The sequence below is a fragment of the Eptatretus burgeri genome, chromosome 7 (assembly GCF_056783735.1).
Source record: "Eptatretus burgeri isolate ZD-2024b chromosome 7, Ebu_testis_v1, whole genome shotgun sequence".
NCBI classification, from domain to species: Eukaryota; Metazoa; Chordata; class Myxini; order Myxiniformes; family Myxinidae; genus Eptatretus; species Eptatretus burgeri.
In genome coordinates, this window is record NC_140967.1 from 69408275 (window position 1) to 69422033 (window position 13759).

Consider the following 13759-nt stretch of genomic DNA (forward strand, 5'->3'; position numbering starts at 1 on the left):
TTGACAGCCTCACTTTTGTCCTTCGGAATCCTCTGGTAAAGTTTGACGAAGATAGCTGAAAGTGTTTGCGAGTTATCACACTCACAAACAAACAAACAAACAATCAAGACCAACCGACACATGATGAAAATTTTCAATTTTCGTCATAACAAATGGACCTAAATGCAATACCCTCTGATGAGGGTAAAATGCAGCAGAGAGTCGAACGTACAAACTACACTTCATGCGTCGGGTTCTAACTGCAACAAATGGGGGATAAAATTAAATTGATTCAAATGGAACGCCCATGGATCAAGGGCAATGAATGCATTGAATCGCTGCAGTCGGATAGTATGACAAAGCGCATTGTTGAATTAAAACAATGAAAACCCCTTCAAGCCGGAATGGAAGCCCTGACTACAAGGCATGAGCAAGAGGTACAAAGACCCTGAAGGTTCTGCCCGGGGTTACATCGTGACCGCGAGTCCTTTGGCGTTTGGCCCGAGCATTGTGCGGAAAAAGCAAACACATCCTGTAGGCCGACTGAGCGGTGCGCTCTCGCGCTGCGTGTGCGGCCACAGGGACGGAAATCCATCATCCCCCTGCTGCCAGCGCCGTTAACCCGGCTCGGGGCCAGCCCGTGTTTTCGCAGCCCCGGTTGTGATTCACTCCAGCGCCCTCGCTCGTAATTTGTGTTTCGTGAATGGCGTTGCAGATTTATTGAGCTAGGTATGTGAGACCCGCTGGTGGGTCCTGCCAGTCGTTACAGTGTCCAAGTTTCCAGGCTCATCATGATTTTGGTGCAACAATGGTCCGTGGGCTTTGAAGATAGTAAAAATTTTTTTCGTCTTTCATCAAGACCTGAAGGCATCCCAGCTAGTACACTGACATTGGGTTAATGTTGGGCCGACATCAGCACCACCGTTGGCCCAACTTAATTTTGTCCATTGGCACAACGTTGGCCATTGTCCCATGTCTTTTACGTCATGTGGCCGCCGTTAAACTAACGTTGGTAAGTAAATAGAGATCGCTTTTGGTTCAACGTCTGAGATACTCCTGCGACCATTCCAACCTTTCCTTACATTGGGCCAACGTCAGTGTGCAAGCAGGGATCTTAAAAAAGGTTTCACTTTTACTTTGTCACCGAAGGTATTTCTTTCCAATGATGAAATGCGTAATTTCCGAAAATAATGCAAATCGTTCAAATATGTAATTATTTATTTCCCAATGGATGCCGCGGTTAAAAGTTTTATTACGTCTGTCACCGAAGGTGGAAGGAGGTTATGTTTTCACCTCTGTCTGTCTGTCTTTGTTTGTTGTGAAAATCGAAGATTTTTCAATTATATTTGTTTGGTCTTGTGCGTTATTCTGTCTGTCTGTCTGTCTGTCTGTTTGTTTGTATGTCAATTGCCTATAGGTCACAATTTTAACCTGATCTTCATGAAACTTCATCACATGGTAGAGTACATCATAAGCAAGAAGCCTATTGATGTTGAGGTCAACAGGTCAACATAAGCCAAAGTTCAATAACTTTGTCATATTTCTAAAATCCTCAATTTTCATCCGATTGACTTGAAATTTGAAGAGGATTTATATTTCAGCTCAATGAATTCAACCAACCAATTTTTTTGAGGTCAACTTCAGCCAAAGGTCATCAACTTTGATGGAATTTCTAAAATCCTCCATTTTAATCCCATTGACTTGAAATTTGAAGAACATTTGCACATCAGGTCACTGAATTCAACGAATAAGTATTTTTAAGGTCAACAAAGGTCAAAAAGTCGACCTGGCCGAATTTCTAAAATTGTCAATTTTCATCCGATTGAATTATATGCACAAATATGCAAATCCTCTTCAAATTTCAAGTCAATCACCAATCATTTTCATGGTCAAATTTGTTTTATGGATTTCGCAACATCTTTCTTGTTTGTTTGTGTGCAGAATATTTCAAAATGCTGTGGACGGATTTGAACAAAATTTGGTGGGCAAGCTGGGTGTGTGACAAGGATGAGCTGGTTCGATTTTGGTGAAGACCCAGATCTGGATCTGGCTACTAGAATTTTTGAAATGATTCTTCACCATTGAGAGGTAGGGCTAAACTGATGTATACCACGATGTCTCTAAACATTATCGGGCCCGATATGTTATACTGGATCAGGCATTGCGGGGTGGATGTATGTGCTTTACTGAGTGCCCTTGTAGTTTTCTCTTTTACCATTGTCGTGTTTGTGATCTCCTTTCATCATTGTAATACATCGTCTCCCTTCAATAAACGCCCTGACCTGAGCAGGGGTCCTCAACCTTTTATCCAATAATGCCACTCACCCCTGAGCAAATTACTATTGCTTGAATACCCCTAAAGACCCCCTCCATTTCAGTATGGAAACGCATACTGATACTTCGTGTTGTTAATACATTTGTCTTTGAGATATCAGACAAATGACTTTAATGAAAATACCTGTCAACACTGTTAAGTTAATGAAAACTTACCTTTGGTATAGTGGGCTGGCAGGATGGCTGGATGTACGCACACTCACCTCAAAGCTGCCTAGCCTGGGTTTGAATCTCAACTCAGCTACAAACTGTCACCCTGGTGCTTCACAGGCAGGGTGATTCATCAGTGTATGTGACGTCCCTCGGATGGACGTTAAACTGCGTGTCCCGTTTGCCAGCATTAGTCGGTGGACGTTAAAGATCCCACGGTGTCCTTTGACAAGAGTAGGTGAGTTATCGCCGGCACCTTCAACAAATGATATCTTTCCATCTTGACTTCCCGTGTCGGAGTGGGGACACGTCCAGTATCGTATCCTGAAAACCGCTTCGGCAGAACCGACGTTCTGTATCGAGCATGATTCCTGATCTGATCTGATTTGCATGGTGTGTGGTGACGCCGATGTCACTAAGATGGGAATTCTGGAGGTTTTTTTTTTGCTATGATAAAGGAGATCAATTACAGGCTTAAACCCCTGAGAAGAAAGGAGAGTGGACCTCTGGGTAAAATCAGGTATTGTGTACCCGTCGGGCCACATTATTTCCAAAACACAACAGCAGCCTCCTATACAGTTGAGGAAGAATAGTCAATATAAATGTACAACAGGAAGGTATCAAACCAGTGCAATCCCACATATAACGAGATGTCCTCATGAATAAAGTAAGGTGTGTGGTTATGGACCTATATACAGTATAGTACGTAGAGTATGTGTTTGGATTTATGGTTAATCGAAAGGCGATACCAGAATCGCAGAAATGAACATTGCAAAGTTTTGTTTAGTGCAGATGTATTCGCATCGGGTGCTGCCTTTTTGGCTGTTGGCTGCATCATTGGTTAGTGTAGTGGCACAGCTATGCCGCTGATGCACTGCCCCTATTACCAGCATACTGGTACTCATTTCTCCGACCTCGGAAGGATGACAGGCTGAGTCAATCCCCTGGTGTTAATTCAGTGGAAAACGGGGCTCAAACTCAGGACCCTCGGATCCCAAGCCACCACCCTAACCACAAAGCCAACCCCAGGCTTCCAGATGTATTGTGTATTGTGTATTCATTTTTACTTTTCAATGTTGATTTAATTGATTTTCTTTGGAATTCTGGAGTTGTTTGCATATTATATAACTAGCATGGTTCTGCTTGCTATGCTCGCCTCTCCACATGTCGTTGCAGAGATTGACGTCACAGATTTGCTGTGTTGGCATCATTTACACCAATCATAATACAAACATTTCTTTTCTACAAATTTATTTGTAATATTGCTGATATTCTCTTTATTTTAAATTTCATTTGTGATGTAAGAATGTCCAAGTGGTCTAAGTGGTCAAGGGTCAAAGCTGTCCAATGTCTGAACGGTGTGTGGAGTCAAAATGGTGTTGAGGTTGAAGGGGTCTCAGGGGTCTTTGGGGTCTTTTGGGATATTTTGGGGGCTTTAGGGTGTTCGGGGTCTTTTTGGTCTGCAGGTTCCTCAGTGACTTTTGAGTCCTTGGGGACGTTTGGGTCTTTGGGGTCTTTTTGGATCTTCAGGGACTTTTGGGTTCTTTGGGTCTTTGCGGTCTTCTGGGTCCTCTGGGACTTTTGGGTCTTCTGTGTCTTCGGGGGTCTTTGGGGTTCTTCGGGATTGTCAGGAGTCTTTGGGTGTCTTGGGTGTCTTCATCATCTTGGGTGTCTTGGGTTTTTTTTGGGGGGGGGGATCTTTAGGGTCTTGGTGTTTTTGGAGGTCTTGGGGGTCTTTGGGGTCTTCTGCTTCTTAAGTCCTATGTCGATAAGAGGGTCTTCAAAGGTCTAATGGGTCTCAGCAGTCTAAAGGGCTGAAAGGTACATTCCAATAGTACGTAAATTATAGACATATAGTCACTCGGCTGGACGGAGGGATGGATGGACAGAGGGAAGGAAGGACAGACGGACGGACGGACAGAAGCACACCGAGACCGAGCTCTTTTAATATGTAGATGTCATATTAGTTGACGTTTTGTTCTATTTGTATGTTCTATGTCAATTCAATTATAATCAATTTATATATGTCAGTCTTTGTGGAATTATCCCCGCCACCTGTACATCACACACTTTTTGTTGTTGTTGCTGTTGCTGTTGTTTGTTATGCAATTCCATACTTCTGGGCCCATTTCCCCGAAATTTGCTGTACCACGTTATTATAACACTCGCTACAATAACACGTTTTTGTAATCAACGCCACAATAACAATTGCATTTCTTCATGGAATTGATGTTAAAACCAAAAATAAAATAACGACGTTCTGGGCGATCGAGTGTGGGTTTATCAGGTGCCCCTCGGTGGTGAGAGGGGCCTAGCTTGGCTTAAGCCTCACCCTTCTGCGTCAGTTGATATATTACAGACACAGAATGGAAATCAATATACAAAGGGTTCACAGTCGCTGTGGGATTACACTGAGTGCAAGTCGTCGTCGTACGATCTAGTTCTAGTACGATCTCAAACGAGGAAATCATGTCGTGGTGCACTCTTGGGTTAATTTTTGCTACACCTTTAGACATCAATCTTGTTGATAGTTTACTAAAGTCTAATCAACCTCATCTTGATCGGGTGGCCCAACTTGTTGATAATATTTGTGTTAAATTTCTATTTTTTATATTTTTTTTTATATGTTATTTTATTGCATTTGTAAACGTTTGTGAATTATCATACAATTCAGAATATTGCTGGAAATGATAATATATAAAAACTAGAAAGCATCTGAAAATGCAAAGCTTGTCCACATCCGCTTTGTACTCAAACTAAATGACGAAAACGAAAGTAAAAAAAAAAGAAAAATTGTATGTTTTATTAATTTGTGTTCTCCACAATCTCATCATAAGGGTTTATTGAAGATTTGATGACAAAACCGCAATTGGTAAAAATGTTATGACCTGGCCATACACACTGAATCTCAATGGTAAACAAGGATTTAGATTAAAGCATTTATGGCTGGTGTACAACTTCACCGATGACGTCATCCTTACAATCCCGTATTCCCCATTCAGAGTATAATGAGATGTGCCAAGTTCCATATATTTACAATCAACCATTTCAAATATATAATGTGTTATTGTTTGCGTTTCATCCAAGATGGCTGCCATACCACGTTGCTGAGAAAAAAATCATGTTGAAAAAATAATCGAGCAAAAAGCCCCAAAAAGGGTCGAATAATAATAGTAATGAAAACCATAATGAAAATTATTTTAACAAAATTATTGATTTGTCTTCTTCATATTCTCATAATAAAGCTTTGCTGAAAGTCGTGTCGGTCGTCTTCTATACTCGGAGACAATTTCTGTGTTTTGTGTTCAATGTTGCAAGTCTGTCAAACACAGCTTTGCACAGGTGTGTCGAATCAAAAGGTATGGGTACTTTCACTGCTCGAGTAGTAGAAAGCAATGGGAATGCCTGTGCAAATGAAAATGAAGTTTGGAAGAGAACAGTTGCCAAAACGTTGATTCAATCTGCTGTCCTATTTCAGCCTAATTAGCCGTTCTGCCTTCTCCAGAAGACGAATGAACTCAAGTCCTTTTCGAAGAAGTCACAGATCTGTTCTTTAAGTCCCGTCACATGTTCATTTCAATGGTGGCTTTCAGATCTTTTTTTTAGAGCAGGGTGCAGACAAAATTTTAAATGTGGGAAACAATATAAATGGTAATCTTCGTTTGTCATGAGTCGATCGGCCCATGATTTCCAGTTCATGAACAAAAGCTGCAACTTGTATGTCAGGATGAAGATATATGCGTTCTTCATTTGCGTAAGTGCATTCATTGAGTTCAGGTGGAAGAAAATATCAAAGCAGGTAAGCAAACAGAGCCAGCAGAGAGAAATGACGAAGATGGATTACCTATAAATCAGACTAGGTGTCAACTAAGATGATTTTACTTGCAGTTCAAAAAAATGTGAAAATCTCTCGAGGGTGATAAGCACGTTGCTCTGGTGTGATAGGTTGGTGCTGATGATCAGATCTCATTTCAGATAGAGAGCTGAAAATAAACGTCCATTAAGTGGTCGTGCTTTTATAGATTTGATTTCTTATCTGCAGTTTGTACTCATCATTGCTGTGTAACTGACTCCAGTACCCTAGGGGAATTTTGTTCGGGACCAAGGCCTATATATATATATATATATATATATATATATATATATATATATATATATATATATATATATATATATATATATATATATATATATATATATATATATATATATATATATATATATATATATATTTATTTATATATATTTATTTATATATATTTATTTATTTATATATATATATATATATATATATATATATATATATATATATATGTATATATGTATATATATATATGTATATATATATATGTATATATATATATGTATATATATATATATATATATATATATATATATATATATATATATATATATATATATATATATATATATATACACACACACAAGAAAAAAAAACATTAAAATAAAAAACCAACGTATCTTGCCAAAAGGTGACTACGTGTGACTTATTTAAGGTCACACTGAGGTGAACAGAGCTGCTATCCACCAGGAGCGACTCCTTGAGGAAATCTGCCTACGAGAGATTCCGATGAGAATCGTTCTACAGAGTAACCATGAAAAATGTGTTTGCCTTAAAACGTCACCAAATGACATCATAATGTCTCAAACTTGACATATCAAGAAAGCACTCATCGAGCTGTTCAATTTGAGGTACTACATGATATGGTTCCTAAAACTTGAAAATTTGACCTTGGGGTCAAATATGTTTGACCTTAGGCGCTAACCATGAAGGTCAAGGCCAATCGCCACCAAAAATTAATCAGCTGAGCCCCAGACCATGAACTATATTCCCATGAAGTTTGAAGACGATCCGATCAAAATTAATCAAAAAATAATGGTTTCGTCGACTCCCCTGATTTGCGACAAAGTGACCTTGACCTTTGACCTTGACCTTCAAAATGTTATGCGCTGAAAGGGACCTCTATAGGCCTCTGATATGCGAAATTACAAAACTTTCCAATGATAACTGTGCTCTGCAGAATTTGTTATACATGATTACAGACAAACAAAAAAAAATTAAAAAAAAACATACAAGCTGACTAACATATCTTGCAAAAACTTCGTTTTGGAAAGATAAAAAGTAAAAACATAGGGGGATGAAATCTCAAAAATGGATTACTCATGGATTATCATCATGGCCTACATGATCCAACCCAAAAATCCTCTTATGGATTATCATCACGACATCTTTTGACATTTAACTTTAGTTGTGGGATTGTGATGGAACAACGTCAAAAGATGTCATGATGCTTCTCCATGAGGATTGTGGTGTCGTATTGTGGCATCCTAATGTGGTGTCATTCCTCCCTTGTTTGGTTATTTTTTTGAGATTTCATCTCTTTGTTCTTGCATTAAGTGTTTATTTTCTTATTTCTGCAATTTTTTAAAGTAATAAAATGCTTAATATTTTATATATTTTGTTGGATTGGTGTGGATTAAATCCATCTATGTTAAATCTGGTGTATGGTACATTCAACCCCCACTGATCCTGGCTTTTGGTTGAGTCCACGATGTGGATTACCACATTTTGGAAAGTCGATGCAATTATTGTTTTTATAAATAATAAAATGCTTAATGTTTTATGTATTTTGTTATTTTGGTATGGATTAAATCCATCTATCTTACTAAATTGTTTTAATACGTGTTTGTTGATTTGGGGGATGGGTTGGATATGTATCACTTTTAGAATGGTTCTATCCAGTGTCCATTTTCCCCACTTCCACAATCCTGGCCTGGTTTGGTTGAGTCCATATTTACATTCAATTTCTTTTCATAAGAAAACTATCAATGTTTTCTATATTTTTTTATTTTTGGGTTGCGTGCACTAGCCCAGAGACAAAGTAACTTCCTCGCGTTGGAATTACCATCATCGCTTCAGCAGTTATTGAGTTAGGTTGGGCTACAATTTAACATTATTTTTAGAGGGGAAGAAGAAATACAAATTGGAGATTTTGCGATCTCTTGTGATATTTTTGTGATGTATTCTGGTGTCGTTTTAAATCTTGGTAGTTCAGAAAACGCTTCAGAATGAAAGGTATGACTTTTAAATGCTTATGACTTCACGCTATAGGAGTTTATGAGCATATCATTGTGTTCACATTTGAATAGATGGCCATTTTTTCCCCATACCATCCCTCTATAGTCGATATAGAGTACTACTGTACTACTTGATATATATATATATATATCACCGTGTCCATCCGTCATGCAGTTTACTTGTTCAACTAAACCGTTGAACTTTCTCATCACTGAAATAGCACCGACACTACAAAACCCAACATAAAGACTACAATTATACATCCTCTTGACAAATTAAATTATCACGCATTGCAAAAATTTGTCACTTTGTAGTGGGAGTTGAAGGGAATCGGCAAGAGCAAGGTGCTGTATATTAAAGAAGAACAAGAAGAAGCAGTGTCGGTAAAAACGAAATTCTTCGAGGTGATTGTTCATGCACAAATATTAATTAAGCAATCACTTGTGGGCAGCTCCTTCAATATCGGTCGTCTCGGCAAGTTGGAAGACAAAGAATTGGCTTCAAATCATTGCCGAGTTCTGAAGTTGGGTGACTCATTGTGCCATTTGCCCATGGAATGGCACTAACTTGTGTAGCTCAGCTTAAGTGAAAGAACTTTCCTTTGCAACCAGCAAAATCAGTGCCTCAGCATATGGAGTGATCCTTACAGTGTTTATCAATCTGGTATACGACACGACGTAAGAAGCTTAAAGACATCTGGCAAGCAGCACTTTTTGTTGATTTAATGTCTCGAGTTTTCCTCGGGAAAAAGTTGGGTGGCTTACCTGTAAGTCCAGGACGTTTCGTCTCCATTTTCCAGGATATCACCTCAGGTGTCACAATTAGAAAGAGGTATACCTGCAGTGCCAATAAAGGTAAATATCTTGTTCCCAAATAATTTGTTTCATATTCCCTAACTTTTCAAAAAAAAAAAAAGAACTTTTAAAAATTCCTGCAGCCATGTCCAAGCGTAACGTTCGACTGGAGCTGATTTGGCAGAAATTTGTAATTTGTTCAAGGTGCCGGTGATAACTCACCTAGTTTTCACGAATGATACGATTAGATCTTTAATGTCCACCATGTTGCTTCGCCATCGGTGCTCCCTCCCCCTCACCACAAATAGATACACTTCATGTATTGCACAACGGTACAATCATAATGTGGTGGGAACTGAACGGTCACTTATTCTTCAGCACAAAGTTGCATCACTGGTATGATTGGTTCAAATTTAACACGGATTTGATTGATTCAAATTAAACTATTAAGTGCGGGTTTTCAAATTAAACAAGCATCATTGCGAAGATTATTATAAATAAAATGTCCACAAAACATTTGGGAGTTGCTGACTTGTGACATAATGGTTGGAGTGTCAACACTGAGTCTGAGAGGTTGGTGGTTCAACCTCAGCTGAGTTGCATTAAAGTCTTAAAAAGTACGTGCTGCTTCCTTGCTTGATACTCAGAATATATATATATATATATATATATATATATATATATATATATATATATATATATATATATGTATATATATATATATATATATATATATAGAGATAGAGATAGAGATAGAGATAGAGATAGAGATAGAGATAGAGATAGAGATAGAGATAGAGATAGAGATAGAGATAGAGATAGAGATAGAGATAGAGATAGAGATAGAGATAGAGATAGAGATAGAGATAGAGATAGAGATAGAGATAGAGATATATATATATATATATATATATATATATATATATATATATATATATATATATATATATATATATATATATATATATGCTGGGAAAGCAATGACAAACCACCCAATATAATCCTTCTCAAGAAACTGCTTCAGCAGCACCAATGCTCTGTAAAGAGTATGGCATACCCCCCCAATTTTTTTTTTAATGGAACTATTTGAAGGCTTATTGAGCCCCCCACCATCCCCAATGATAATAGCCACTTCCCTCCTCTTTGCTCCCCCTACCCCCATATCGATCTACTGTTCCAGAGTCTTGACCAATGATTTCAGTTAATAAGGTGGGCAGTCTTGTCTCGGGTCCCTATATACGAGGAGTAGCGACGTCACGTGTCCCAAAAATTTCTGGTCAAATTGGTCATGGGTGCCATTTGGTTTCTATTGATAAGTTATACGGGACTTTTGAAGTGATGTATGAATGCTAAATGAGGCCTTTGGCGAATGGGTTTACAGTGATTCAGTTCTGCTCGATGGGCACTTTTATCCTGCCATTACTCATGCGAAATCTGTGATTCAAATAGTCTTTTTAACATGATTTTCAGCATTTAGACGAGAGAGTGAAAAATTCAAGGTGGTTCACCATAATTATTCTGTTACGGAATGCAAGTCAGACTCATGGAATAAAGCAAATATGGGAATTATCCATGGATGAGGGTGTTGGGTTTGTCCCATTTTCTGTTAATACAATTAGCGAGTGGCGGAAGTGGATTTTTTTTTTGTAAGCACGCACGCACGCATGCGCACGTGCGCGCGCACACACACACACACACACACACACACACACACACACACACACACACACACACACACACACACACACACACACACACACACACATACACACACACACACACACACACACACACACACACACACACACACACACACACACACACACAGATACGCCAGGTAGTTCCTGTGCCAGGTACTTTGTAGTCCCATGTGTGTACATGTATATGTTGTGCTGTAATCATATGTAGTTGGCAGTTAGGTTCCCATTGGGTGCTGCCTTTTTGACTGCTGGTTGCATCATTGGTTAGGAGCACAGCGATGTCGCTGATGCAGTGCCCCTATTACCAGTATACTGGTACTCATTTCACCAACCTCAGAAGGATGACAGGCTGAGTCACCCCCCTGGTGTTAATTCAGTGGAAAACGGGGCTTGAACTCAGGACGTTAGGATCCCAAGCCACCACCCAAACCGCTAAGCCAACACCAGGCTGTGGCAGTTGGGTGTAACTCATAAACAAACATAAATCATTATGGGCGTCGATTCGTGGGGGACGGGGGGGGGGAATGTCCCCCCCCACTTTTTATCAAGGGGGGACAACATATCGATTGTCCCCCCCACTTTTTTCATTGAACGTAAGTTACGTAACACAAAACGAGCTGCTCTAGTACAACCAGGCTGAGATGCATCCTCAAATACAAGAATAAAATTTTAAATCTCTATAATTCCAGCAATCTCTGTATGCATGTTTGTCTGTGGGCATGTTTGTCTGCGACTGCTGTTTCTCGACAACCACTGATCCGATCTACTTGAAACTTGCCAGGTATATTGCTGGGGACCCGAGGATGTGCCTTTTCAAGGTTTGAAATTAATCGGACAAGTGGTTCCCAAGTTACGGTCTCCGTACTCGCAAGCCGTTCGCGTCTGCTTTGGCTTTGGGAGTTGGACCAAACCATTTCACGTAAATAGAGCGGGGGGGGGGGGTTGCCCAATACAAGCCTCTCTGGATCTTTACTTTTTGCCAAAAACAACAAAAGAAAAAGAACCGTTAGTTTTATTGGTCTATTATAGTTCTGTTAAAGATGATAGGTTAACAATTCAACATTGAGAATCCGTGCTTCCCAAGCCATGGTCTCCCACTGGCCAAGCGTCCATAGCGACGTCGCTTTTTGATCCTTCGATGTCGGCTCTTCCTATCATTGCGAAGCAGACTTTGCCAAGCGTTGGATTGTTCACCCACTAACAGGGAACGTGACCTAGACATTTTGAGGTATCTTGGGACGTTTTCGGACTTTGTATCGTCATTTTATGAGTGTTCAAAGAAATCGCGGCTTCATGGCCCGGAGCGCCACGCCTCGGATTGTGTTAGGCCGCAATGGCTCGGGGCCCCTTTAGCGACCAAAATAGTTTATTTCACCTTTCTAACTTATATCGTCGGATGCCTGATATTATTACCTGCACGATGTGTGTGTGTGTTTAATTTTTGTGACTTTGCACGGTCGAGTTATAAGCCAATAAAAGATTTTGCGGTCTTGTATGGTGGTTGAGATGGTGAAGCTTGTGCAGAATGACACGGTTTCACTCTACCGGCTCGCACGAACGGACGGAAAGATATTTTGAAATTCTGTTTTCATATTTCACAGTCGATAACAGTGGCCTAAATCCCATCGTTGAAAACCGGGTGAAAATCGAAGGAAAGTGGGTATTTTGGCGACTAAATTAGCTTTGAATACTTGGGAAACATAAAATAAAATGCGCCGATTCACTCACTTTTGCGGCGGTTAATGTAAATAATTCTCTTCCGCCATCATCCGAATAATTTTCCGTTTGCACGAGGACAAAGACGATGGATAGACCGAATAAAAATGCCCTGTTACGCAAAAATAACCCTTATAATTCACATGTCAAAATTTATTCAACTGAAATGTAATTCCCTTCTCGTTTTATAGAGGATATGGATATCTCAGAAAGTTTTTCGCGACAGTATCAAGTAGCACATCCCCGACCACTCTCCTGTAGCAATCAAGTTCCCAGAAAGAGGTGGACGATTCAAAGGAGAAGATAGCAGAAAAGGGTGCATGTGCGAGTACTCGGCCTAATTTCCCAGATCAGCCTTTTCAACCTCATGATGTCAGTTGTATCCCAGTCCAAATACTGCCAAACCGAAAGTTGAGGTTTCAACAACAGTGGTTCAAAGATTTTCCGTGGCTTCATTTTGATCAGAGCATCGGCGGTATACTCTGTCACACCTGTACGGACGCTTCTCATGAAAAACTTACCGAACTTGCCCGCTGTGCAGAAGACTCATTTGTCTCAAAGGGCTTTCGGAACTGGAAAAAGGCTACAGAAAAATTCAGACAACACGAACGACCAAACACACATAGGCTTGCCTCTGAAAATCTGAAATGTCGCAGAAGTCAACCTGGTGTCCATGTGCAGCTGAGCAGCAAACTGCTAGAAGAGCAAAGATCTGCACGGTCAGCACTTCTGAAGATTATCACCTCACTGCAATATTTAGCCTGACAAGGTTTTGCAATTCGTGGGAAGGTTGCCTCTGAAGGGAATTTCAAAATGCTCTTACAGTTGTGGGCCGAGGCTGATGTAAACCTCAAGACATGGCTGTCAAGGAAGATGACGTTCACAAGTGGAGAAATTCAGAATGAAATTCTACAGTTGATGAGTCATGCCATCCGCAGAAATATCTGCAGTAACGTGAATGAAATGTCCACTCAGTTCGGACTCGT

General features: G+C 39.8%; 1 long non-coding RNA gene across 5 annotated transcripts in view; it reads left to right on the forward strand.

Annotated features, from left to right (window-relative positions):
• Window positions 1-13759, forward strand: part of LOC147023492 (uncharacterized) — a 149875-nt gene that overhangs the window by 20182 nt on the left and 115934 nt on the right. For 3 of the 5 annotated variants that reach the window (XR_015060219.1, XR_015060223.1, XR_015060222.1), the window contains one exon: window positions 1921-2067. This is a non-coding gene — a long non-coding RNA (uncharacterized LOC147023492). Of the gene's footprint in view, window positions 1-1920; window positions 2068-2583; window positions 2702-3639; window positions 6117-13759 lie in introns of those variants that run through there. The other 2 variants (XR_015060221.1, XR_015060220.1) reach the window with 2 other exon arrangements.